Source organism: Crinia signifera, chromosome 3 (assembly GCF_055691185.1).
Source record: "Crinia signifera chromosome 3, ASM5569118v1, whole genome shotgun sequence".
Lineage (NCBI taxonomy): Eukaryota > Metazoa > Chordata > Amphibia > Anura > Myobatrachidae > Crinia > Crinia signifera.
The window spans coordinates 149,218,415-149,243,338 of record NC_139219.1 but is presented as its reverse complement, the minus strand read 5'-3'; the positions used below and the strand labels follow the sequence as shown (position 1 = coordinate 149,243,338).

General features: G+C 43.1%; 1 protein-coding gene across 24 annotated transcripts in view; it reads right to left on the bottom strand.

Annotated features, from left to right (window-relative positions):
* The window catches only part of EPB41L2 (erythrocyte membrane protein band 4.1 like 2), a 191,929-nt gene extending 167,229 nt beyond the window's left edge, over nucleotides 1-24,700 (bottom strand). For 8 of the 24 annotated variants that reach the window (XM_083176730.1, XM_083176736.1, XM_083176732.1 and 5 more), the window contains exon 1: nucleotides 24,183-24,440. The gene's annotated coding sequence lies outside the window, so the exon portion shown is untranslated. Of the gene's footprint in view, nucleotides 1-23,705; nucleotides 23,793-24,027; nucleotides 24,150-24,182; nucleotides 24,444-24,608 lie in introns of those variants that run through there. The other 16 variants (XM_083176716.1, XM_083176723.1, XM_083176729.1 and 13 more) reach the window with 7 other exon arrangements.
* Between the last annotated feature and the right edge of the window lie 224 nt (nucleotides 24,701-24,924).

The window sequence follows — 24,924 nt, the reverse complement described above, 5'->3', positions numbered from 1 at the left end:
ACAAGTCTGCCCTCAGATTATATTTCCCAAAGAAATATATATATATATATATAAAAAAAAAAAAAAAATTTAACTACCTGGACTAATTAAGAGAAAAACACATTTTAATGAAATGAAAAGCACTGGTCAAAGCAAGTTTAGTGAAACACAGCAATCACAATTTCAAAAAGTCTTGCTGTACAGAACATTTTGGTTAGGGAAACTTCAGCACCATAGTCAAACTAAACTGCAATTAAAATGTGCACACATGAATGAGTTTGAAAAGAACCATCAATCTAGGGAAGATTACTTCTGACATACCCACTGTTACAGTTTCTCAGCAGTATAATGGTTCCCACATTAAAGAAAATTAGGATTACAAATGAATCACACACACAAAAAAAAAAAAAAAAAAATTGCACCAATAAAATTTTGATGTATCACCAATATTTCATAAACCCTTTTGCATATGGGCAAGAAAACTGAAAGCGCAAAAATAGGATTTTGGGTACCTACCAGTAAATCCTTTTCTCGTAGTCCATATGGGATACTGGGTTCAATACTATGGGGATAGAGATCCTCCGCAGGAGAGACAGGCACATTAAAACTTTCAGTGTGGGTGCACTGGCTCCTCCCCTCTATCTCCCTCCACTAGTCAGTTAAAGAAAAACTGTGCCGAAGGAGAGCGAGCAATGTGAGGAAGTATGTGAATAAGTAATGTGGTGAGATTCATACCAGCACATCCAAACCAAACAGAAGAATAATAAAAAAAAAAAAAAAAAAGGGAGGTATAACATAACATCTTCTGATCATCGTCACCTATAAATTTTGAAGAAGGTCATAATTGACAACAAGCCCAAACATAGTAAGAATAACAGTGTCTTACAACAGGAATGCCGCACTGAGGCGGGCTCCCAGTATCCCAAATCGACTACGAGAAAAGGATTTACCGGTAGGTACCCAAAATCCTATTTCCTCTTCCGTCCAATGGGATACTGGGTTCAATACTATGGGGAGGTCCAAAAGCTACCAGAATGGTCAGGTATGTGCGGAGTCTGCTGTAGAACCACTTGTCGGAACAAGAAGCACTTAGAAGCAGGAGAGCCTTTCTTCTTCGCATCATAAAGCACAAAGACTATTAGTCTTACGGATTCTAGTTGTGCGCTTAACATACACTCTGAGAGTGTGAACCACATCCAAGGAAAGAGGTATATCCGGATGTGCCGTGCTGGAAGGAACCACAATAGGTTGGTTGAGGTGGAATGCCGACACAACCTTCGGTAGGAATTGCAGCCTTGTCCTGAGCTCCGCCCGATCCTCATGAAACACCAGGTAAGGGCTGTTACATGACAATGCCCCAAGCTCAGATACCCACCTGGGTGAAGCCAAGGCCAGCAAGACAACAGTCTACGATGTAAGATGTTTTAACTCAGACTCTTCCAATGGATCAAACCAAGAGGACTGCAGAAAGGTTAGAACCATGTCCAAGTCCCAAAGTGCAGTGGGTGGTACAAAGGGGTGCTGAATCCTCAGGACCCCTTGTAGAAAAAGTTTGTACCTCAGGCAAGGCAGCCAGCTTATTTTGAAAGAATACTGACATAGCCGAGATCTGGACCTTCAAGGAACCCAATCGGACTCCCAGCTCCAAGCCAGCCTGAAGAAATCTCAACAAATTGTTCAGATGAAATACGGTTGGTGGTAAGCTTTTCTTCTCACACCAGGCTACGTATTTCCACCTTATCAGATGGTAGTGGGAAGCTGTAACTGGCTTTCTGTCTTTAGTCAGGGTGGCAATGACCGAGGGATACAGGCCCTTGCGGCCTAAGATCTGCCGCTCAACCTCCAGGTCTTTTCTTAGAGGTAGACGCTACGGGTCTTACATTTGCATGGCCTGAATGTCCCCGTACCAGGCCCTTCGAGGCCAGTCTGGTGCCACTAGGATGGCTTCTGCTCTTTGATGACGAATCCGCTTCAGCACCCGCGCCAGTAATGGGAGCGGTGGAAACAGGTACACAAGCCGGAAATCCCATGACCAAGTTAGGGCATCCACAGCTACCGCTCCTGGATCCCTGGTCCATGCACAGTACCGGTCCACCTTTTGATTCAGCCGCGAGGCCATGAGTAGCCCCCTCCCCCCACAGGTATTCAGGAGAATGCATACTTGCAGTTATCTAAAATTAAATGTGAGGTTAGAAAGGTTTTTTACTTCACTAAACCTCACACTCAGTTGAACTCCACCCAAATTCAATATTATCTTCAATATAGTCATCTTTGTAAGTGATCTAATCATAAATAAAAAATCTTTACACTATGGGGGGTATTCAATCTTGGGTCACAGCTGTTGAGCTGGCCCAACATCCATGACTGTCTCGTTCTCGGTCTGCTCGTGCTCGACCGAGAATTTGCAGGCGGAATTCATTATCCCGCCTGCAGCGGGTCAAGAAGGGGGCGTGGCAGCGAGCTGCGGATGGGAAGAGGCGAGCTGTAGCTGGGAGCTCGTCAATATCCGGCAAAACGAGACCGACTGCTTGTGAAGTCGGGCTCCTTCTGCCAAGATTCCTTGTTCAATGCGGTCAGGGAAGACAGCATTGAATAGGGCCCCGCAGCCATCCCCCCCCCCTCCTCCTCGTATGACTGGCAGACAAAGCAAAATAATCCACAATAATCAGTGTAAATGACCAGAGGAGTTGAGCTAAAGTAACTGCAATATTATCTCTAAAACATGCAGCAGCTAATACAACACAAGTAATAGAGGACGCAGACCAACCTCTGAAAGGAATGAGGGAATGCAATTACATCTGTTCTAACAACACCCTTCTACTTTATACAGGGCTTTCACTGGGGGAAAAAAAATTGTGTACTCAGGTGTATGATAAAAACGCCTTTTTAAAAAAAAAAAGAAAAAATACTAGGAGTTTCTGTTTAGGAATACCAAGAAAGAGAAAAAAAAGGGGAGGGACGTAAATTAAAATTTGCATTCTTTTTTTTGTATGAAAAAAAAAGGGAGAATCCCATGAACTAGAAATAGAATATATGGGTAAAACATCAAGAGATAATTAGTCAAGCAAAAGAACAACTTTAACAAGAGGGATATATAGCCAAACATTTACAGAAATCATTTCTGAAATAAGAGACGAGAAGATCACACCCTTGAGGCATATAAATGATCTTTTTGGATGAACTTGTTGCTATAATATTATAGTACATAATCCAAACCCTCTGACATCTTGGCAAAATCACTAAAGATAAAGCACTTCCACATGGTTGTACCATTATGCATGCTTGGAATTTGAAATCAACAAGTTAGAAAGCAACTCTGAAGTATCACAGTTAATGGAGGAATTCAATATTTTTTTGCATGGCTGTAAGTAATGTGCGCACAAAAAAAAGCTATTCAATTCATTCAGTAGTGGGTGCCCATGATCTCTGCTCAGTCCTTACATGGAGACATTAAAAAGCCAGCCATTTGGGCATTACCCAGTATTGTGCACGTTTAGTTGCTTTTTGTATCTTAACTCGGTCCATTTGGGCACAACAAGTGTGTTAAGTAAAGGCATCCATACCCATCGGCAAAACAATAGCTGTCCGGCAGCCATTACTTTATTAAGTCCCAAACATTTATCAAGAAGTAGATAAAATCCATTTAAGAGATACATTATATTTTACATTCAAATATACATGCAGGAATATTTAGACCTAAATATACATGAACATAGCAAAAATGTAAAACAATTATGTACACTCAAAAATATCCCCCCCCCCCCCCCCAAAAAAAAAAAAAAAAAATATACAACCAAAATTTTGTACTCATCTTTAGAGTTCAACAAATTCACCCTGTCCTTGTCAAGACAAGTGAACCAGAAGGTCAAGGATGCATAAGCTTTGAGGAGGGGGTTGGTCCAGCTTCCCATAAGCAACATAAAAGGTCAAGGAGTACGAGTAATGAGAAGTGATCCTTTCATTAAAGAAATATTATTGGTCACTTTAATGACGATGGTTTAAGTAGAGGAAAACGAGATTGGGAGAAAATGCATGAGACAGTAGTTTGAAAATAAAAGGAAAAAAGAGGAGATACCTATCCTTATACCAAACCTATCCTTATAGGAAGCAACTAAGATCATGCTGGACAGTGAAAAGGGACAGACTACCATCAATGTTAAATTTAAAATGTCAGGAGTTAAAACACGTAGTTCATGGATATCCCCTGGACCCAACTAATAACTCCTGTGTTTGACTGTGTACAGGAAGTTATGTCATTAGTAAAGTTGTTTATTCAAAAAGGAGTCAAATAAGAGCCAACAACCCTTTTTAGCAGATAGTTTTAAAATAAATTAGATCAAAAATAAAAAAAAATAAAAAGGGTAGGGATTCGCATAAAGCAGGGCTCAACAAAACAGACAGCAAGGTCACCACGGCGACCAGAATTGCCAGGAAGCAGATCTCCCGGGCAGAGTGGTGGTTTGTGTTAATGGCAGCAGCTGGCAGAGCGGTGGACAATTCACCCGGTTGCCGCTGTATAAGAGCAGGTCTACGGTGTAGCCATTTCAAACTCGAGGCGGCTTGCAAACCATTGGGAGTGCTCACAGTAGGCCTTATTCTAGTTCACTCTGACAAAATCCTTCTTAGATGGACATAACCATGTGCCCTGCAAGGGGGGGGGGCGCAGATGTTACTTGTACAGAGAGAATTCGATTTGGGTGGGGTTTTACTTCAAAGTGAGATCTATATATCGCAGTGTAGTAATAAAGCAGTCAGTATTTACCCTTCACAGAAACAAAATAACTCACCCATATCTAATTCTCTCTGCACATTTTAAATCTGCCCCCCTGCAGTGTACATGGTTTTGTCCATCTAAGAAGGATTTTGTCAGAAAGTGAACTAGAATAAGGCTCAGGTTCAGCAGCAAGTCAGGAGCGGCAGAGGTAGCTCCTGATTGGTTGTCAGACTGCAATCTCCTATTGGCGCGCAAGAAGCATTGATTTTTTTTAAATAGCTGCGCCGCGGACTTGATCCGATAAAGCAGCTGCAGGGTGAGTTGTCCATCATCTTGAGGAGCTGCTTCACTATTTGACACCTTACCCACCAGACACAACAAACTGATCCCAGGCAGTGTGATCTTCCACTCAGCCGCACAGCTGTCCTTTTTATCCTGTGGAGTCACTAACTGCAGGAGCTGCTCCAACACCTGACAAGTTTAGAGGTAGGGAAAGTGCAGTACTGTCCTGGCTTCAAGGACTCGTCATCCCATCTCAATGGAGCTGTATGCATTTTTGTAACTATTCTTTATTACCACAGAGGCCCTTATTTCATTTTTTTTTATTGTTTTTATTTATAATTGGTCATTTTTATTTTCATTTATTATTATTCTTCTTTATTTTTAGCTCATTATTTATTAAGTATTTACCACAAACCATAGTACTCGTATCCATTTTATATTGTCCACTGCTCTGTCCATGCATGGTATTCGTGGGGAGGGAAGAGGAGATGGGTAATCTCCCATGGCAACAAGCATGCAATCTTTAGCAGAGCATGTTACCCCAGTGTGGCATAATGTGCATTACTGTGTTCGGTAGAAAGTGTATGGGCATTATGGTGTGTGGCATATGTAATTTGCATTATGGTGTGTGGCATAACATGTAATGCACATTATGGTGTGTGACATAACATGTAATGGGCACTAGGACATGTGGTATAATATGTAATGAATCGGTGTGTGACATGGGTAATATGGTGTACATTTTTTGGCATGCACAGTGCCTGTTTTTAGATTTTCTGGCTCCTAGATTTTTTTTTTATTACAAATTGTCAAGCCCTGACAGAAAAAAACCAATAGAAAAAAATAAATAAAAAATAACTACCTTATTGCCAATATGTGACAGACTGGACACAAGAACATAGTATTCACCTCCTCTAACAACAACTAGTTAAAGTTCATGCACAAAACACCAAAGCTACAGAAAATCTTGGAACTAATTTGCAATCTTTTAACATGATATAATTTATCCTTCCTGTTATTTTCACTGTTCGCACACAATCAACTTGCTTAGTTGAATGTCCAGAAGGATTATTTGCAGTGATGTAATTTTATACAGCCTTAGCCATAAATAAAAATAGTGACAGACCATTACACAAATAAAAGCAATGAAAAAAAAATAAAAAGTTTGATCAATGCACAATTAGTAAGGTAAAGACACATCTAACATTCATCTACACAGTAATATAGGATGAATAGGTACTGTTTACCTAGAACGGCGCCCACGATCTATATCGCGGGTATCTTGCCGCAAATCGCAGGCATCGCATGCATCTTATGTGTTTGTAATATTAAATTCCCTTCCAATCAACCAGATCAACCCAATGGCCCCGATTTTACATGGGGAACAATGTTAAATTCCCTTCCAATCAACCAGATCAACCCAATGGCCATGATTTTACATAGGGAACAATGTTAAATAGCCCCCAGACCACAAATTGAATAACCACCCTGAAGTGTGAAATGCCCCCCCCCATTGTTAACGTCATCCCGCAGTCAACGTCATCCCGAAGCGTGGCGAGCGCAGCGAGCCCGCGAGGGGCGGCGGTACGCGTCCTCCGACCTTTTCATACCCCCACTATCCACGTCGGCGTGGAGTCGAGAATAGAAAGCGTGGCGAGCGCATCGAGCCCGAAGCGTGGCGAGCCCCGCGAGGGGACGCGGATACCTGTGAAGGTATCCGCGTCCCCTCGCTGCGCTCGCCACACTTTCTATTCTCGACTCCACGCCGACGTGGATAGTGGGGGTATGAAAAGGTCGGAGGACGCGTACCGCTGCGCTCGCCACGCTTCGGGATGACGTTGACCGTGGGGTGACGTTAACAATGGGGGGGGGGGCATTTCACACTTCAGGGTGCTTATTCTATTCAATTTGTGGTCTGGGGGCTATTTAACATTGTTCCCTATGTAAAATCGTGTCCATTGGGTTGATCTGGTTGATTGGAAGGTAATTAAACATTGTTCCCTATGTAAAATTGCTACAATCGCACCCATTGCATCGCAGGCATCACATGCCACTATAATGGCATGCGATGTACATGCGATCAATGCGATGGGCGCCGTGCTAGGTAAACAGTACCGATGAATATTTGCATGCCCAACAACGTTCTAGGATAGAACATTATTACAGCTGAAGGCACCACAATGACAATGCATGTCAAAAAGAAACTGTGCTGGCAATTGACAAACGCAGCTACAGGTTGTGGAGAGGTGAAAATGGAGTAGATCTAGGTCTACATACTTTTAATAACATTAAATACACAAGTAACATATTCAGATGCCAGTGTTCAATAACTTTTTTGGAGAAAAAGGATACGGCGTTAAATGGTCTACATGTTATATAGGTAGACAAAACCAACTTGTCCTGTCACACTAATTCAATAAATTTTATGTTACAAGTGCTCTATTCCAAAAACTCTTTCCCTTGGAACTAGCTAGGGTACATAATAAAACAGAGTAAAGGCCTTCATACACTTATGCAATTTGGGCAGCTTTTCACCGATTCTGACGTATTGGGCAGTGAAAATCAATCTCATGTGTTTGATATTGCATCCGATCCGCGGTTCTGTGTGCATCGAATTGGAGGTCAGACATGCCTGCATGTCCGACCTCCAACTCAGACCCCACCCCCCTCCTGGGGGCAGGGAATGTGGTCACATGCGATACATTACATGGAGAAGAACCGCAAAGGAGGATGTATCACGTGATCCTGCCACTAAGGAAGGTCCCAGGCGGCTCATGGGAATCTGATGGCCATACACTGCTGTGAGAAATCGCAGTAGTGTTTGGCCACCTTAACCCTTTGAGTGCCAACATCTGTGAAATGTGCAAAATATGTCAAAAATGCCAGCATTGCTCACATTTGTTATATAAAATTCAAATAAAAAAAAAATGTTGTGCAACAAATTATATATTAGATTTTCTATATATAAAAAGGTAAACATTACAGTTCATTATGATGAATACAAATGTTTGCTTGCCAATTTTCACACGTATTTTGACATTCACATGGCACTCAAAGGGGTGTATTCAATGCTTTCTGCAACAGCTCGCAGGGTCAGTATTCAACCGACCCCCCTGCATACGACGTTTCCCTCCTGGCTAGTTTTTGGAGTGAGGGGGAAACTGTGTGGCCGCTAAATGCAGTGGGTTCCCTGTATTAGCCGCGAGCCTCGATGTTTGGGGGAATCATCACTGTCCTCTGACAGTGAGGATTTACCTGCTGCGTTAAATAAGGTAAGCGTCCGGCACGGGGATTAATCATAGAGGATCGCTTGTTTTCTGCGATCCCTGCAATTTAACCCCCTCGCCGGCCGCATTGAATACACCCCAAAGGGTTAAGTAGGACAAAACTAATAATAGTTCCCAACACTTTCTGCTTTATCCCCTTGTACAGAGCCCTTTAAAATCAATCTTTTTTCCAAAAGTTTGGTGCATATTTCTTGAATTAAATATGATTCATCTAAATAGAAAAATAAACAGGATTAGGTTACCAGTGGACATGATGATTAATCAGTTTTTGAATGGTTAGGAAAACGTGGGGGATGCATTCATTATTTACACAGCGCCAAAATACAATGCAGCACTTCATGAAACAATAAATGAAGACGGTTAGGCAAAAAGGGATATAAAACCCTGAAAGTGGGTCCTTATATAACAAATCCAAGTCATTTCATATCTGTACGAGCAGCATAATGTGTATCCTATCAAAGTGATATTTTATTGTTCCATGTGCTACATACACTTTAGGCAAAAAACATCCTCCTCCAGTCAAGTTAAGGAATTTTGTAATTGTCCTTTCATAGCAAACCAAACTTTGCACTTAATCCAGTAGCTTCAAAACTGGTGACACAAAGCATTTGCAGGGGTGCCTGGTGTTGGTGGTCCTGGACCAATTATAATTATTTATGGTGACAGTGACTGGCCTAGCCAATCCTAAAACATGTCAACAACTGTACACCACCACATAACAGACCTGTTAGGATGACAGGTAAGAAGAGTGAGTTAATGTTCTTACATATTTATCAATAAGAAACTTTTGGTATAGGGGTCCTGTGATAAAAATGCTGATACTCTAGGGCAGGGCTGGCCAAACCAACGGTCCAAGTTTTCCAAATCACATAGCTGGCGCACAGCTTCAGTCATTACTAACTGCCACATTTCAAAACATGCTGCATTCATTCCTACTATAGATCCACAGGTTTCCTAACAAATATGAACTATTGGTAGATCTTGAGGACAGGTTTGGCCACCCCTGCTCTAGAGCAACATGATTCAAGAAACTTTGTGAACCACTGCATTAATCACATTAGAATATCAGGGAAATTTATAGTGCACAGCAGAGAAGGCGCCAGGAAGGGCTGAAGCACAGTTCAAAATTCCAATAGGGAAGGCACAGCAACTGCCACTCCAAACTGACTCACTGGCATTTGGCATTTCTCCCCTATTTGAGTTTTGAACTGTGCTGCAACACCTTCTCTGGAGCCCCCTCTGGTACACAGTCAAATAAACTAGGTTATTGTGACTAAAGGTCCATACACCCTGGGCGATTTTGAGGTTAAAGATGTTAAAAACCGCAAATTTGAGCGGCTTTCAGCTCAAAGCTGTCCAGTGTGTATGGCCCAGCGGTGAATGGTGATGTGCGCTCCTGCATCATCGCCAGGAAAACAGTTCATCTGCTTGTATTACCAGCACATGAGCAGCTTTGTGGACAGCTTTGAATAGCATTGCGCTATGGAAAGCCATCTGCCCCCCGCTGATGGCTCCGGGCAGTGGGAAAGCCGCTCAGTGTGTATGCACTGAGCAGCTATCCCCCCAGCGATGACCGCGGTCATCACTGTCCATACATGCTGGGCATAATCGGCAAGTGTTTATGAACCTTTTAGATAAAAAAAAAAAAAGAAAATTGTTCAATACCAGCTAAGTCTATTGACATAGTAACCTAAAATCTCAAGTCTGGTGGACCAACAGTACCAGTGGGTTGACTAGGCAGTGGGCATGCACATCTAACACTATATATAGACTACATACCACTTTTTACCTTATAAATTTAGATTCAAGAACGTTATGGGAACAATTCTGTTGTACTTAACTGATAATGCTCACAAAGCAGCTGCATTCTGAGTTTTGCTGCACATCCCACTGATCAAACATTTGTGGCTTCTATTTAAACATCAAAGCAAATTTTAAACAAACACTACCTACAAATACTAATGTTGGCTTTGGGAGGGTCAGTATAAATGGTAGTGTTAACCCAAGTTTCTGTAGATACAGTACTATTTCATATCCAACAAAAGTGAAAAAAAATAACATTTTACCATAATAAGCAAACTCATATACAAACTAGAAAGAAAAGCAGTTGTCAATCTGTAGCATAATATGTAAACAAAAATGGCTGTGCCCTTTCCTATGAGCAGCTTGAAATGTAAACATGCTCCAGAAACATGGATGAGGAAGGATGTGCTCACTCCCTGACTCTTATACAACACAATAGAACGAAAGATGTGCACAGAGATGGGCTCAGGAAAGACAGAGTCCCACAAGGTAAAAAATAAAAAATAAATAAATGCACACAACAACAACATTTAAGTTCACTTCCCTAAAAAGACAAATCAAAGCTGGCTACACACTATACAATATTGCCTATTCATAATGACAAATACCTCTGTCATCTGTACATGTAGTTCAATCTGAGGATATCATTACCAACTATACTCCTTGATGTGGCCACTGACAATATCATTTGTAAAAATCGCTCAATATGTACGCACTACATTATTTGCGTCCAGGGAGATGATCAAGAGAAAATCGTGAGTGATATTGTATCTTTAACATTGTCTAATGTGTACCCAGCAGCTGTGTTACACTGGTTGATATTAGTAATGATTTTGCTCAGACAGGTTGGAACGACCAATTCGAAATATCATCCAGTGTGTACTTACAATGTCGCCGACCATGTGCAATATCATGCAACTTTCTCCATTGTCTGTACAGCATGATAGAAGATATAGTAAAGGTCCATACACAGTAGGCGATTTTTCCCCAGCATGTATTGACAGCGATGGGAAGGGGAGAAAAAAAAAAAAACACAATGGCTCAGTACAGCAATTTTCGCCCATTTCAGCAATTTTCCCGGGGGTGGACAAGTTTCCATAGCCGTTTACTCCGCCGCTCATCTGCTGGTAATACGATCAGATGCGCAGCGGGAGAGCGCGTTAGCGCTCATCGCCGGCCCGTACACACTGGGCTGAAAGCAGCTAAAAAAAACTGCTTTCAGCTCAAAGTCGGCCAGTGTGTATGGGCATTTAGAAAGCAACCATGAGGTGGAATGCCACTCCTCACTGCATGAAAACATCATTCAGCTTTTAGTGATAATGTGCAAGATTCCCAATTAGCATACTCTATACCAATTGCAATGTATTTTTGTTTCAATTACAGGAATTTAGAAAACGCATCACTAAACGAAGACACAAATGCTTTGAAAAATGTGACGCGTCTTCATCAGTAGAATGGGGAAGTAAAACAGACAGAGGATGATAGTGATGCAGAGATTGTATTCAGGCAGCAGATGGCAGGACATTTAACACTGCTCCCATCCACTAAAGCACATACTGGCTGATGTTTACAGTCCGGATGCAGGCAAAGCTCAGGGGAGCAGCACAGAGGGCTACGGAAGATGATGATGGATGAGAGAGACGTAAAGGAGCAGTGAGGGGGAGAGAAAGGGAAGCGACCATTCTCCCACAGCTGGATGCACTGTAAGGCAGTCAGGCCAGATGCCAATAATACACCACATACACACACAAACCTGCACTCCGACATACCAATTGCTCTCTAGAAGTGCATCTCAAAATGCTATCAAGCCAATTGGTACTTACATATATGCCACACAAATAAGAGGATATATTCCTGCCAAAAACGGAGGCAAGAACAAAACATCATGCATTTTCCTACTTTGCTATGTGAAAAACAAAACCGAGGGATTTACAAATCTGCCAAAACGCCAGAATAAGCAAAACTTATTTGGAGGAAGCAATGTAATTTGAAAAGGTTATACAGGATGGGGACAATGGGACAAATGTATTAAGCCTTAACAAGTGATAAAGTAACAAGCCAACAATCTACTGTCATTTTTCAAACCCAGCCTGTACCATGGCAGTTTGGAGCTGATTGACTGGTACTTTATCACTCTTCAGTTTATCACTTGCTAAGGCCCAATATACCATCCTCTTACTGTGGAATAATAATTTTTTCTCCTCAAGGCACCACCTTGACCGAACATTTGAAACAGAAACTCATGTCGTTAATCCATTCCCAACCACAAGCAGCAACAATCCGATAAGCAGATCATACTACATATTCAGAAGTTATTTACTAGCATTGGTGTCAATTTTACCACCATAACCCCATGTCCATTTAAATGGAAATTATTATTTAATTGTTTGCATAGACTGTATTGAAATGATGGTTACCATTCAAATCCCAATGTACTGTATATTTAAATGTACGAATAAGCTGTATACATTTTCTAGTACCGTACATGTTACAAAATCACAAGATTTTTAAAAAGAAAATTAGAATGTATTGCAAGGTTTTGGTGAATGAGCTACAATGCTCTATGTGAGGCATGTCCAAACTGTGGCCCTCCAGCTGTTGTAAAACTACACATCCCAGCATGCCTTGCCATAGTTTTAGCATTCTCTAATAGCAAAACTGTGGCAAGGCATGCTGGGACTTGCAGTTTCACAACAGCTGGAGGGCCATAGTTTGGACATGCCTGCTCTATGTACTATATAAAAAAATAGGTACTTGTTTCCTAGCACGGCGCCACCGATTTTGATTGTATGCATCGGGTTGGAAAAATCGGGTCAAATGCAAATCGGTTTTTACATTGGAATCAATGTAAAATGGTCCCTGAGACCCGATTTTACATTTATTTCAATGTAAAAAGCCCCAAACCCCCCCCCCCCCCCTCATGTTTCAAATGCTCCCCCCCCTATTGTTAACGCCACCCCACTATTGACGCCAACTCGAAGCGTGGCGAGCGCAGCGGTACACGTCCTCCGACCTTTTCATACCCCTACTATCCACGTCGGCGTGGAGTTGATTTTATATAGTGTGGCGAGCGCAGCAAGCCCAGCGAGCCCCGGGAGGGGAGGCGGATACCTTCACAGGTATCCGCCTCCCCTCGCGGGCTTCACAGGTATCCGCGTCCGCTCGCCACGTTACGGGCTCGGTGGCTCGCCACACTATATAAAATCAACTCCACGCCGACGTGGATAGTAGGGGTATGAAAAGGTCGGAGGACGCGTACTGCCACCCCTCACAGGCTCACTGCGCTCGCCACGCTTCGGGTTGGCGTCAATAGTGGGGTGGCGTTAACAATGGGGGGGGGCCCCCACGACCAACCCGATTTTCACTTTAAAAAAAAAAAAAAAAATTAACATTGTTCCCTGTGGGAAAATCGGGTTGATCGCATACATACATACATACATATGCGTCGGTCGCATATAAGGGGCCGCGATCAACCCGTTTGTCTTTCACCCGCAAATTAGCTGGTGATTGACACAAAATCGGGTCCATCGCGTTGATTGTATGCCTTAAGTGCCTTAAACTTAAGGCATACAATCAACGAGATGGGCGCTGTGCTAGGAAACAAGTACCAGAAAAATAAAAATTATTGGGTTACTGAAGCCCTGTACACTGGGGCAATTCTGTCCAGAATCACAGGGCATATGATCATTCAGGAGCAACTTGCCGGGAGCACGCTCCTGTGACCAGCCATGCAATGATCGCTGGTCGCAGGAGCAAGGGAGCGCACTCCTGTGACCAGTGCCTTACTGGAGACCAGCGTCTCATTTTCATCCGTGGCCATCGCTGGTCGTTGGTTAAACTAGGACACTGAGCAATTTGGTGGCTGAGTGAAATACCACTCAGTGTGTACAGAGCTTTATACCTCATTGGTCTACTACATGGCTGGGCAACACCGGCCCTCCAGATGTTAGTGAACTACACATCCCAGGATGCTTTGCATTAGTTTTGCTATGTGGCCATGCCGAAACTAATGCAAAGCATCCTGGGATGTGTAGTTCACCAACATCTGGAGGGCCAGTGTTGCCCAGCCCTGGTCTACTATACCAGTGTCATCACTGGGATACACTGGAAACACGCAATGGGTCATAAAGCGTTAAACTCTTTCAAGGAGAAACTTTTGTGTTTAAGATGGATTGGATTGACGTCTCTGTTCACACCAAGGCACATATTAAGGAATGTTTTACTATCTGGGAAATCAGGATTCCCTTGCTACCGCCAATAAGTCTGAACTTAAGACTTGTTTTTAGAGCACATGGTATGAGACACAGACATTGTTCAATGACCCTCCAATACAACTAGGTTAGTGTCAGGTGTGGAACTGGTCTTGTTTTAAATGCCTGCAGCGCTTCCAGTATTCTTTTTTTTTTCCTATCCTTCACCAAGTATTATTTTCATTGTGGTTTTTAGCTATGTCTCTTTGTCCTTATACTTTTTGCTCATAGCTTGTGTTCTCTCCCTTTCGGTAGCACTTCCAATCTCTTGTTGTTTGACCAATATATTTTCAATATGTGGTTTTCTGAGGGTGCGGTCAAGTTAACTCATCAGACAGATATAAAGACTCATATTGTTCCTGAAGAAGTATTCAGATATTTTTCAACAGCTTGTTTAAATTGTGCTCTTCTGTATTTCTTGTATTCGTATTGAAATAAAAATAATATATTTTTATTATTCATCTACTTTTCTGTGATGTTGAGTTATGTGCTTTTTTATTCACTGCCATTTGCTCAAAGACAAGTTTGGAAAAAAAATATTTATCTATGAGGCTCATTAAATTAATAAAGCCACCTCGTCAAAACTGAAAGGAGAAAAAAAAACAAACAAACACACACACACACTAGCATATTGGGGCAGATATATTTAGCCTGGTGAAAAGAAAGTAGAAGAAGATAAAGCATTAGCCAATCAGCGGTGTTTAAAAAAAAAAAAAAAAAAAAAACGTAAAACTAAGCAAATAGCTTAGTGGGCACCCAACTAACAAAACAACAGTTAGGAATTGATTGGCCGGTGCGTTATTACCTTGCACTTTCTCATCACAAGGTTTAATACATCTGCCCCATTTTATGTTGATAGAATATTGATAACAATTACACTCTACTTTACACCATTTATCATCCATCTTCCAGCTAAAAAATGTTTTATATATACTGTCCATGGTCTTCCCAAAAAGAGAAAGATTAAGAATAATAATAGTGCAACCTGATATTGCCAATGTGGGGGGTGGGGGGGGGGGGTGCAGAAAGCTGTAACTTGTAGGTTAGCACAGCAACTATAAAAGGAAGGGACTTTTAGTTAATAACAAGCTAGCATCTGAACCCCTGCAGTGCTTAGGATGAGTCCCACTAACGCCAAGCAGTGAAGGTGTTAAAATTGGCAACACTGGATGCAAAAAGACATTGTATTTATTCGTTTTAAATCCAATGGACGAGGCTACCAGCTTTAAAAACCAATGAGTAATTACAACACAAGTATATTATAATAATAATAATAATAAAAAGATGCGTAAAGAAGAGAGGATAAGACATTGTCACTGAAAACAGCATACAAATAAATCATATTGTAATGCAAATATACATAAATACATTTGGCAAACATCTGACCCAAAGCTGGTAAAGACAGCCTGGTCCTGAAACAGCTCACTCTCTATGATGCTGCACATAATCTCCCACCTAAGGCTCATTAAATATGCCACGGTATTGGATTATCCCTGCTCTAAATTAGCACTTATCCATCCTTAGAGTATTGAACGCTTGCATCAGGCCTCAGATGTGTACAATGAGGAAATACATAGCCAAGCTCTTTAAAGCTACAGGAGGAAGTTCCAGCTTACTGAAGAAGTGACATCATAGGCATATGGTACAGTAACTGCTGTTCTGGCGAGAAACAACTACTGCCAATACTGAAGGAAGCACGTGCCCTTTCTGAGAATGAATGCTCTATCTTCACCATCCAAAGCAACAGTGAAGATAGGAGAAAAAAAAAAAATCTGCAGGTCACTGTCACTTATTCAAACTGAACATATCATTTTTTAGAATTATAATAATATACAGTTGGAATTGAGGGGGTTATTCAAAATAGACCGCTGGGCTGCTAATTTTCACCACCCAGCCAGAGTGAAATCCCTCCCTGTGCATGCCTGTGAAAATATCGCAGCCCTGTGAATAGCTGGAAAAAACATTTGCAACTAATTCAGTACTGAATGATTTTTCCAGTGTGCGCAGTCTGTGCATAGCTCAGGGCCTACTCGGCCAGTGCTCTACCAGCTGTTCTGGGCCAGTGCTGAAGTCACACACCCTCCCTTCAAATGCCTGCTTTTATCTGACACTCCCAGTAAATGGACAGTTACCACCCACAAACACTGGTTTCTGTCAATTTGTTGTTCTGCTGATGGTTTGTTCTTTGCTGCACTATTCCTGATGATGGTCTCGTGTAGACCGAAACGTGTCGTTACGTCGGATGGTATGTCAACTTGATACAAATAAAATGTTGTTTTGATTACCTAGACCTTGGTGAGTGCCCATTCCATTCCTCTATACTATGATGCCTTCCCATCCTATGGAGCACCTCCCCTTTGCACTTTGATGTGATGCGAGTGCGGATTCCTTGGAAAAATGTATATATATATATATCCCCAGCGAATTATACTTAACGTTAATTCAATTTCTTCTTCAAGGTCGCAAGGCAACCATTAGAGTTATGGCTGCCCTGGGGGATCATAGAAGAAAAAAAAGAATTCTGGATTTTACCACAGGATGGCATTGCGCATGCGTACTGCAAGCCGTAGGCATACACAGTCATTTGATAATAGCCCAGCTAGCGAATTCAATTTTTATATTGTACTCATTACAGTTGAAATAGGAGACAAGACTAATGTGTTGGTGAAACTTACATATTTCTGTTTTTATCTAAAGTCAAAAAGGTAGTAGCCATTCCTATAGAATGTCATCATAACACAATATGAATATGGCATTTATTTCTTAGCCCCATATACCTCTTTCACACTGCCACTTACACCAGGGTTATTGCCAAAAGCAAAAACAAATAAAAAAATCAATTTCAACCCAGGTGATGTCCCTTGTTGAGTTATGGGGCAGTGTGAACAGATAATCCAGTTAATCTGCCCTTGGTCCCCACTTCTGCTTGGAGACAATGGGCCTTATTCTAGTTCACTGACAAAATCCTTCTTAGATGGACAAAACCATGTGCACTGCAGGGGGGCAGATGTAAAATGCGCAGAGAGAATGAGCTTTGGGCAAGTTATTTTGTTTTTTGTGCAGGGTAAATACCGGCTGCTTTATTTTTACACTGCAATATAGATCTCACTTTGAAGTAAAACCCCACCCAAATCTAATTATCTCTGCACAAGTTACATCTGCCCTACCTGCAGTGCACATGGTTTTGTCCATCTAAAAGGTCCATACACACTGTGTGACTGAGCTGCTGCAAGTCGCTCAAAACACCCAGTTTGAGAGACTTTCAGCTCAAAGCCGCCCAGTGTGTATGCCCCGGCGATCAGCAGTTAGCGCTGCTGCGCGCTCCCGCATCATCACCGGGAAAGCCGTTCATCGGCTGGCTATACCAGCAGATGAGCGGCTTTCAGGACTGCTTTGTATAGCGCTGCGCTATTCAAAGCCTTCCTACCCCTCCGTCGGCGCCGGCCAGGGGGAAAGCTGCTCAGTGTGTATGCACTGAACGGCTTTCCCCGCAGCGATGATTGGCATCATCGCTGTCCATACACACTGGGCATAGTCGCCCAGTGTGTATGGACCTTTAGAAAGATTTTGTAAGAAAGAGTGAACTAGAATAAGGCCCAATGTTCATGAGCCGGCAAAGTAGTAAACACTATGGGCAGTATTCAATGTGAATACTCGGCATGTGCAGCGAATCCCGTTTAGGATTCACTGCACAGTCGCCGTGTTCCGGAGGGCTGGAGCCTTCGCTCCCAGCCCGCGCTGTCACAGTATTCAATGCCGCAGGGGCTCGCTGCCCCTGACGGCGATTCTTAACCCCTGCTGTGGATGCGCCTGTCCCAGAATGTATGTGGAAGGGAGGAGGGCTCCCCGGGACCCAGGCAGCACAAGCTGCCCCCCCAGGAGAGCTAGCAGGGCACGCAGGTAGGGAGCCGCTTGCACTGCTCCCGATCGTGCATATGCAATGATCGGGAGCAGTGAATATATAAATATCTAATGAGCGGCTCTCGGCCCGCTGCTGGCTGTTATGTGTAAAAAAATAATAATACTGTAATAATATATATATATTAATGTGCTGTCAGCACATGAATAAAAATAGCATGCCCCTTCACATAATACAATTCCTGATTTTTTTTACACCAAATAAAAAAAAATTTTTAATAGTTCACATTCCCGTTCATAAAAAGATGGCGATTGCTACACTGTGACACATGGCGAAAATCACTTAGAAAGCAATTCGCCATCTGATCATTGAATACACTCACGGCGAATCACATTGAAAAACCACAGCAAATTGTGGAGACTATCAGACAGTGAATTGTCCGTCATTCACTGTTCACCGTCAGCGAATATTGCACGTTGAATATGGCGATTCAATTTTTCAGTAAAAAGATTCACCTTAATGAAAATACTGTAGCACACATTCGCCGTATAACATGGTGAATCAGCCTCATTGAATACTGCCCTATGACCCAGTGTGTACGGCACTGACCTACAAATAACCAGGCACAACATCTTATTTACACTGTATATCCAAAGTGTCTGGCTTATTTGGCTACAAGTTGAAATAACCTTGTTTTTAAGCCAGCTAATAAACAAGTACAATATTTTGTTCAGTATTGTGTTTTAAAATTTGCTTAACACAATTTAGGTTAATCAGACAAACAAAAAAGAAAGTTCTGCTATTTTGTCATACACGTCTAGCTGCCTAGACAGAACACACCTCACCGTTATTGTTAGTGTTCTGATTTAACCGCAGAAATGTAAAATAGGCAGTGTACAACCTAGTTACAGGAGCACTGCATAATCTGCTAAATATGCTTTCTCAAAAGCACCAGACAAACAAAAACGTGTAGCCTGAATATAAACATCCACACACTGAACTTCTATAAAACCATTAAAAAAAAAAAAAGTGATCAGTCTCTTAAACACTGAGCCAAGTAGTTTGACAAGTAAACCTACCAAACAACCAAGGACACACCTGTCTGATAAGACTATTCTAACTACCCTGCCTGTTGAAATATGAAGCAGAGCATATGCTGCTGAAAATGCAGTTAAACTTTGCACCTTTGTAAACATTCTCATAGAAACAACAGACTATAATTAACATATATACAGTGACAAAAAAGTAGGTGATCAGGACACCTTACTGAAATTAAACGGATGTACCAAAAAGGAGCTGAATATCTGATAATCCAATAGCTGGAAGGGTATTCAAATTCAGTATCATCTCAGTAAGTGGCTTACATTTATTTTATAACTGGATCCACACAAATCAGATTCAGTTTATTATACAATAGAGCAACTTTGTCCATCTGCCAGCATAGGTATACTCCTCTAGGGTGCAATAGAAAACCAACACTATTAACCTGCTGGAGTTTAACGCTTTGAGTGCCAAGTTGATGTGAGAGTTGTGCAGAATAGATCAGCTAAAAACCACCAGGGCCATAGTCACAGAATATGAATCTCTTTAATTCTTGCTGGCAAATGATCTGAAGTCAATTAAATAAAAGTTTAGTTAATTACATGCCGAAACTAAAAAAATAATAATATCGCTTTACGCAAGGCTGGCATTTCTAGGGTTGGCACTCAAAAGGTTAATAACTTCATTTCCTTTAGAACAGTGGTTCCCAACCTGGGGTACTAGTACCCCTGGAGGTACTCTCCAGACCAGTTGGGGATACTTGAAAATAATACTGTTAATGGCGGACGATGAAAAGGTCTTTTGATGACTGAAGAAGACCCATTGCCATGGAGACAAACCATGTTGTGTCATATGCCTGACCAGCAATCCACTGGGAGCTTCCCATGCTGCCCTCAGACATCAGCAGTCATCTGCCCAGCACTGGCAAAGGTGGAGGAAGCAGAGGCATTAATCCTACTGGTGTTAGCGGGAATCCTGGAGATAATACACAACCAGTTTCTAGACACGGAAGGGCATGATTCCTGGCTGTGTACTACTCCTCCGCTCCTCCTTAATACATGCATAAGGATCCGCATACCGCTAAGTACTCTCCATATTTCAAAATGAGAGGAGGGTGGTACTTAACAATGAAAAGCCTAATCAAGGGGTACAGGAAAGAAAAAAGGTTGGGAACCACTGCTTTAGAAGTTATGCAGAAACAGAGCTGCAAATTTTATCTGAAGTAAACCAAGTGCAAACATATGGTCATTAGTTTAATGCAGGGGTCTTCAAATTATTTTGCTCTGGGACCCCATTAGACAATAAAAATAATTATGCTTTGTTCTCCCCAGTGCCACCCACTGCGCCTGATTCTAAGCATAGCCCACCGCTTCTCCCTGCTGGTGCCTTGTGTTGGATTTCACCTTGTCCCGCTGCTGCTGGGGAAAAAAGGACTGAGGACAGAACTTCTAAAAGTCCTGCCAGTCCTTAAAACTGATGAGGAGAGGGGGTATTGTGCACCGCTGTCTTCCAGCAGGGGGGGGGGGGGGGGTCAGGCGCTGGTGCCAGTTAGGAGGCTGAGGGGGGGGGGTGTCAGACCGGTGTTGCTGCTGACTTCCAGCAACAGAGGGGGTCAGGTGCCAGTGCCTGTGGTGCTGCTGCTGACTTCCAGATTCCAGCAGGAGGGGGAGAGGGGGCAGGTGCCAATGCCTGCACTGTCGCAGCTGGCTCACTTAGGGGGGGGGGGGGGGGGGGAGAGGGCAGACTGGTGCCTGCGCTACTGGCGGGGGGAAAGGGGTCAGACGCCAGAGCCTGCACTGCTGTCTGTCTGTTAGGAGGGTGGCAGGTGCCAATGCCAGCGCTGCTGCGGGTCACTTAGGAGGAGAGGGGGGGGGTCAGGTGCCAGTACCGCGCTGACTTCCAGCAAAATGGGGAGAGGGTCGGGCACTGGTGCCTGAGCTGCTAGTTGACTGTGAGGAGGGGGGTGGCGGGGATATCGCTGCCAGTGCTGCCGCTGACTTCCAGCAGCAGGGGGGTCTGGAAACACTGCCCGTGCTGTCGCTGACCTGCCCACGACCAGATTCTGCTTCCTCCCTGTAAAAAAAATCTGGTCGCCAGGAAGCAGAATCTGGTCGCTATGGCGACCTGGTATTTGTCGAGCCCTGACTTGAACACCTACAATGACCATGCTTTTGTTCCACTTGCTAAATACTTTTGGCTGTTGCAGTCTATGGGATCTGCTTACCGCCTACTTAAGCTTTGAATGGAGATAAAGCACTGGTTCTCAAACTTGGGGCATAATACAGACCTGATCGCATGGCTGCGAAGTCGCAAGACGGGAGATTATCAATAGACGGAGCATACATATAATCCGTATGAGTGCGCGAGCGAGATCAACCTGCAATAAAATCCTTTTATCTAATCTTTTCTTCTTTTGAAATCACTGGCTGTATGCAAATTGATTGACAAGAAACCGGTGTTTGGGGGGGGGGGGTGGTAACCGGACATTTCTTGGAGTGTCAGGGAAAATCCAGGCATGCCCAGGTGTTTTAGGGGAAGGCATGCGATGTCCGCTCCAGCTCTGATACAATGGTTTCTAATGAAGCAACCACATCAGCCCTGGGATACACACAGATTGCACACAGCGGAAAAACCATTTGATGGTGAGCAGCTTGCAAATGGATTTACAGCTTTTCACCAATCCAGCTAATTGTCGCCAGGCTTGCACAGGACAGAGTATACCTGATCACTGCGATCAGGTATACTCTGTCCTGTGCAAGCCTGGCGACAATTTTTTTACAGGGAGGAAGCAGAATCTGGTCGTGGGCAGGTCAGCGACAGCACAGGCAGTTGCTTCCAAAAATTAGCAGCCTAGTGATTAGGCCTCAAGACCCCACACAGTGCATGTCTTCCAGGTGACTTGTTTATTTTTTAAATGTTGCAGTTGGTGATACATAGTGTAACTTCTGAGTGACCTGGAAAACGTTACCTGTGTGGGATCCTGAGGACAGAGGCATTAATGCAGTGATAACAGTGGAGAAGTGTGCCACTGCAGAATCTGCCCATGGCAACCAATGAGCATTGAAGTAACATTTATCATTCACATACTAGAAAATTATATACAGCAGCTGATTGGTTGACATGGGCAATTTCTACACCAATATCACTGCTTCATACATCTACCCCAGAGTTTGAAAACCTCTTATAAAAATAATCAGCTTCTAACTGACATGGCAGTTAGAAAACTGGTTGGTACTTTATTTCTGTACACTTGATCTCCATCCAAGGCTTAATAAATAGACCCCTATATTTCTACTTATACCATCTCTGCTACCTACTTAGAAACTGAACGGTATCGATATTCTGACATTAAAAATCCAAAAGGTTCCCAGTGATTATTATATAACCCACTCATCTAGCAGTCAAACCCTAACAGGCTTTGGGGAAAGAGGGTGCAGCTGACCCTAAAGGTGCCCATACACTAGGCAACTTCTCCCCTCAGGAAATTAACATCCAATCCCACTCCAGCCGCCCGGAACCGTCCAGGGTAGCAAGATTGCATGTGGCCCTTCTGCATGCGATCCCTGCTCCCTGTTGCCGGGAGGTTGTCTGAAACATACATCATACGTGCAAGCACATATCATCTCTGGATCTGATACCATGTGCACGGGACCGCGCATCGAATCGGATGTCTGACACATCCAATTTGGGCCCGATATGTTGAAATCTAGTGAATCTAGTGAAAGAGAGAATGAAAAATATATATATATATATATATATATATATATATATATATATATATATATATATATATATATATATATATATATATACACACACACACACACACACGGATGCACCCTATTGTACGCAGTATGGTGAAAATTATTTAGAACACTAGTCTTACTAGTGACCGCTAATCCACATAGTAAACAGATATAGTATAAACTGAAGAAATGGGTGGTCTACAATGGTGTTCTAAATGGCATCAAGGGAATGAAGATGGTGACCATGATGTTACATTCTTTGATCACACTGAAGCAAATGCAACTCAAGTAAGATCCGCTGCTTTAACTTATGTGTTTTTCATTACTGGTGCTTTGATGTACCCATGCACTTAAAACAGCAGGACACAAGAATGACAGGCCCTAGAGAACTCTTGTGGCTCACATTAATCTAAGGTGATAGGACAACTTCGCAATGGCTGGGAATCCAGTCCAAAAGTTGCAAGCATTCACATATATGATGAATAGACGGATTGCATTACATAAACTCATCCTTGGAGAATTTTGGTGTAAATAACTGTTTCCAAATGATGAAATAACATAGATAAGGTTTAGCAGCAAACAGTCAGTGAGAGTAGGACATGCCTGAAGCAGCAGCACTGCTAATCATCCTCTGTGCCAACACAGGAACATAGTAGTGTCTGCAACCAGCAGAGTACTATCACACACTAAATAAAACACTTGAGGGAAAAAAAAAAAAAAGTATATGAAAGACAAGATGCATACCCTGTAACTCATCCAAATGCACATACTACTGTGGGGAATCCCGGGACGTTCTACATGCCAAGGCGCCAGCTGCAAGGGAGACAGATGTCAGCAGCACACCACAGGGCTGCAGCAGCTCTCACACCCGGCCGGGCGGCAGCAGCAGACACACTTACTAACAGAGAGATGCTGCATCCCCAGAGACTGCGTGCACCCTGCTCCTGCTGCCATGTTACATACATGCACACACCGTACACATGTGCTGCTACTACCATGTTAAATGCATGCACACACCGTGCATATTTGCTTTTACTGCCATGATACATGCATGCACACCGCGTACACGTTTGCAACAGCCACCAATGTAGTCACCACATCTGATTCCCATTAGTTCTTCCTAGAGATGGCCCTTGCACAGGGAGTAGAGAGGAGGGGGCAGCGAGGGAAGGAGGCTGGGATGTGCAGCAGTAGTGTGTATGGCTGGCGCCGCGCACTTACTGTAAGATGGAGATGACCGATAACCGCCCTCCAGCGGGGCTCTCAGTGACGTGATTCTGTCTGACGTACGGAGTGTGAAGTAAACACCGCAACGAGGAGGAGGCGTCGGTGGCGATGCTGCGCCGCTACTACTACTGCCGGTCACACAGCGCGCAGAGCACAGCCACTATCGCCATTCAAATTCCCCGACACGCAGACGAGCGGGCACTACTAGTGATTGCCGCTGATGACACGCCCTCTCTCGCCAATGGCCACGCCCACCTCCCCGTGCAACTAGCTCTTCCAGAACCATTATGGCAATACTAGGCCACCCCCACTGTCCTCCTTGCCCTATCATTACGGCTTATAAAGAGTTGCGCTATTGCTGATAGTGATTTGCTGGTCGCACTGTCACTCGTGGTGACGTAAATGTTTAATGAGCATTACCCCGCCGAGTTCCACGCCCGTTTCTCCAGCAGCAGCCAGCAGTGCACCCAGCAGCATCAGCTCACACTCTCGTCTCCCCTCTCTTCCCAGTCAGTGTTCTGCTGTCACCGTGACGGTGTCACATGTCACAGTTCCTCTCCTTATGTTGCTGCTTTTATGTACGAGCAGCAGTTACGTTTTAAATATTGCATTCATAGTACATCAGTAACCGTATTAGGTGCAAATAAAAGGACAGCTTACATGTTCATTGATACTACACTATTATTTGTCAACTTTATTATACTATTTGTCAAGTTTAAAATTTGAGACTCTGGGA